The sequence below is a fragment of the Triticum aestivum genome, chromosome 5D (assembly GCF_018294505.1).
Source record: "Triticum aestivum cultivar Chinese Spring chromosome 5D, IWGSC CS RefSeq v2.1, whole genome shotgun sequence".
NCBI classification, from domain to species: Eukaryota; Viridiplantae; Streptophyta; class Magnoliopsida; order Poales; family Poaceae; genus Triticum; species Triticum aestivum.
Genome location: NC_057808.1, coordinates 236,558,668 through 236,562,775, shown reverse-complemented (window position 1 = coordinate 236,562,775; position 4,108 = coordinate 236,558,668).

The window sequence follows — 4,108 nt, the reverse complement described above, 5'->3', positions numbered from 1 at the left end:
CTGCGTCGAGTCGAGCCTTTGCCGCCCGGTTCAAGTCCAGGACGTCCGGTTCCGCCTGCAGGAGGGCCTCGATGGCAGCGGCATCCGCGCGCTCTGCCTCAAATTGAGCCTCCGCCGCCCGGTTCACATCCACGACATCCGGTTCCGCCTGCAGGAGAGCCTCGATGGCAGCGGCATGCGCGCGCTCTGCGTCGAGTTGAGCCTCTGCCTCCCGGTCCTCCTTTAGTATCGCCATGTTGAACTGCTGGTCCGCCTGCACCATGGGGGACTCGGACGCCGGCACGAAGTCGACGTCCATCGTCTCATACCCATCGGGGGCCTTCTGCGCCGCGACCTCCGCCATGAAAATTGGATCGGCTTCCTCCTCCTCGTAGCTTGGCTCCAGAGAACTCGGGGATTGGCCCGCCGCAAAGCGAGCTTGGGAACGGAGGTCTGTGGCGCCGACGGCCGCCGCGATTTCTGCGCGGCGCTCCGGCGTCAGCATCTTGTAGTAAGTGATCTTGCGGCGCACCATGGCTTTCCGGCGAACTAGGGGATGCTTGATGCGGGCTAGGGGATCGAAAGGTGGGGGAATGGGCTGGAGATTTGGTGTGGTCTTAGGGCAGTGGCTGGCATAGGCCGAGCAGCGAAGGTTCTGGTGTGAATAGTGGTTCCGATGACGACCGGTCAATCGGTTTCGACTGTACATCGCTCTTGCCGCGTTCGCGTTCCAGCCCGGCATGCTGGACCCTGCACGTCGCTCACCGAATGGAACGCGCTTCATCTTGCATTTTTGCTCGTTTGTGGGACCGTAGTTGAGAGCAAACCGACGTCCCTCCCCCTCCCCCGCCCGCGTCATTTATTATACCACCACTCCCTCCATTTTATGCGGAGTAAATAAAAACAGAGGGGGTATACTACGGATGAGGATCCCCTGACGTGGCCGAACCCATTGAGTAACTGACATGCGGGGCCTAGCAAGCATGGGGTCCGCCAGTAAGTGACCGGAAGGGAGGGTAAGGCAGGGATACCTACGTCAGAGGATCCACTTCCACTATACTACTTTGACCAAATGTTAGAGTAATAATATATGACATGCAACTTACACAAATGTTAGAGTAATAATATATGACATGCAACTTACACAAATGTTAGAGTAATAATATATGACATGCAACTTACACAATGCATATAGGGTCTAATGCGTTTTTCGAGGCTAACTTTGACCAAATGTTAGAGTAATAATATATGACATGCAACTTACACAAAGCATACGGTCAAATTCGTATGTGAAAGGAGTTCCCAATGATATAATTTTCACATTATACATCTCATGTACTATTAATCTTGTCAATAGTCAAATTGGAAACCATCTCGAGTTCAAATCTAGGAGTACGTACGAATGTAACAATATTAATTGGGCGTTATTGAATGTTGATACCTTTTTGATCAAAGTAGAGATACTTTGACTACACATAAAACTTATATGTAAACTAGAAAAGATAGGGGGAGTATATTGTACGTTCAAAAACGAAACAAACATTGAATACCCTTTACATATGATTTGCGGATGCTATGATCACCGGTTCAAAATTTTGAATCCGCCTTAGGTATCTCGTGCCCCCACTCGTTCCCTCTCGATTTCATCTCGGGGTACGGAGATCTATTGAAAGAGGACTAGGGTGGGTACATGCAAATGATACTCGGCGGAATGTTCAAATGAGGCATGCGGGAGGATGGACTCGACTGGAGGGCGACATGATCGATGGAGAAGAGGGTTGGAGAGGAATGAGAAATAAGCAAACGCCACATGACTATACTTGAACGGCTCAAATAAACAATAAGTTGTCTCGCTTGGCCTACATAGTGAAAGGCCTAATGTGCAACGCGGAGCACTGACGCTCGAATATGGCCGGGAAAACAGGGAAAACGACATGTGGGGCACACACGTCAAGACGACGTAGCGCAGACTAGTCCAATGGAGGAGCTGGCCCACGACCTCCTCGCCACCGACAACCGTTCATGTGGGTCGTTGGGGCCAACAACGGGGTGCAGCTCCAGCACCGCCTCTGGACACGGCGACCGCGGTAAGCGACACGCTCATATCGTCGCTAGACACGGTCGGTTTCAGTGTGCCGAGGGTGGCGTTAGTGCTGTGGCACGACCAATGGTATGTTTGGTTTGTGCCCAAGGTTGCCCCATCAAAGCATTGGGTAGCCAAAATTTTGGTTGAGGTATTGGTTGCCCATGATTTGGCCGACATTGGCAAGAAAAATGAACTAGAGTTGGCTAGAGTTCATTGGCATGCCAAAGAAATGGCAACCATCCAAACAAAGACCAATCTTTGGGTCATGACCAAAATTTTGGTTGAGGTATTGGTTGCCCATGATTTGGCTGACATTGGCAAGAAAAATGAACTAGAGTTGGCTAGAGTTCATTGGCATGCCAAAAAATGGCAACCATCCAAACAAAGACCAATCTTTGGGTCATGACCAAAATTTTGGTAAGGTGCACTTTGGCCACAATCCAAACACACCCCAACACCCGGCTCGTCGAGGATGCACGGGGCGCCGCGACGCGTCCGCGGAGTGGTGTCGCGCGGCCAACTGCATCCTCTGGACCTGAGACCATGCCGGGTCGTCTTGCTTTTTCAATGACATGCGGGGATTGCATGTGAGCAAAGGGCATCTCCAACGTTGCCACGACCGCAGCTGACTACCCTGGCACACCAAAACCCTCGTCCCTCGCGCCGTCACGCGGTGCGTTCCCAGCCGGCGCCAGCTGCCCGCATTCATGTCGTCCGTTCGTATGTCGTCGTTAAGAGGCTCGGTGCCCGAGGAACCAACTCCGGCGACTTAATGACGCACCCGGACGCTTGGCCTCACCGGAATGCCCTACTTAAAGCGGCAACGCCCAGCTAACCTCCACACCATAGCGCATCGTCCTCCTACCTGGCACCACATCCGCCATGACCGCAAGTGCGAACGCTCTGCGGGAGAGCTTGTCTTCGGGGATGAAGCTCGAGGTCGCCGCCCTCGCTCAAGTCGCCTCTCGCGACGCAATAGTGGCGTAGCCGTACATGGATGCGACCGCACAAGCGGTGGCCACGCTGGCGGCCGACGACGGGAGCACCGTCAGCCACGCGTCCTACTTGCCGCCGTCCAACGTCCGGCACCGCCGAGGTCGGGGACTCCTCCGAGGATGAGTAGGGCATGGGAGGCGGCAGGGCATGGTGTGCCAACTGGCCGGTCTGTATCCCGTGTTCTACTCTTCCTCGCTGGAGACCGCACCTTCACTTCACGGGTCTTGAACCCCGCCCCCGTACATAGAGATCGCAGATGGAGGACGTCGGTCGCCGCCGTAGAATAGGTTTAGGGTCGGGTTTCTTTTATTTTTTGTCCTATAAAAGTTCGAAATGTAATGAAAATCTGCCGTGTTTGCATTAATCTCGGCCGGTGTATATGAACTTTCGCAATAATATACATATTGTAGGAGTAGCGTTGCACGGAAGATCAAGATCTTGTGGGAGAAAAGGATGAACGAGGGAAAGCCTTATCTGCAAATGTGGAGAGGAGTGCGGGTAAATTGTCATAGTTTCCTTCCTATCCGTTAGATATAGATCAGACGGCCTATATTGCAGGATGACATGGACACCATCATCACCAACTCTGCTTTTTATTGAACCGAGACAAATCTAACATGCAAAGTAAAATAAACACATAGGGTCTATACATACACAAATTATCTTAGGCACTCCAATAGTACGTCCACTACACATTCACGCATTTCACATCTTTCTACATCTACGGGAACCTACGAAAGGGTTAACGTAAATTGCCTCTCTCTCTCCTCCCCTGATTTTCATGGTGGTGGGCCCCTCCCTCCCCCCAATCTACAATCAACAGCTCACACGTTTCACAGTACGTTAATTACGTAACTGGGATTATGTAGGTGTAGCATTACTCATCCTAAAAAACCCAACTAAGCCAACCTCCCAGCATATTGCGCGGGAAAAGACCCGGCCGCGCCGTTTTAGTCGGGATTACTGGATTACTAGTAGTAGTATCGATGGATCGCGGGAAGCAACAAATTTTATGAGGGGGCGAAGCACCTAGTTTAAAAGGAAAAA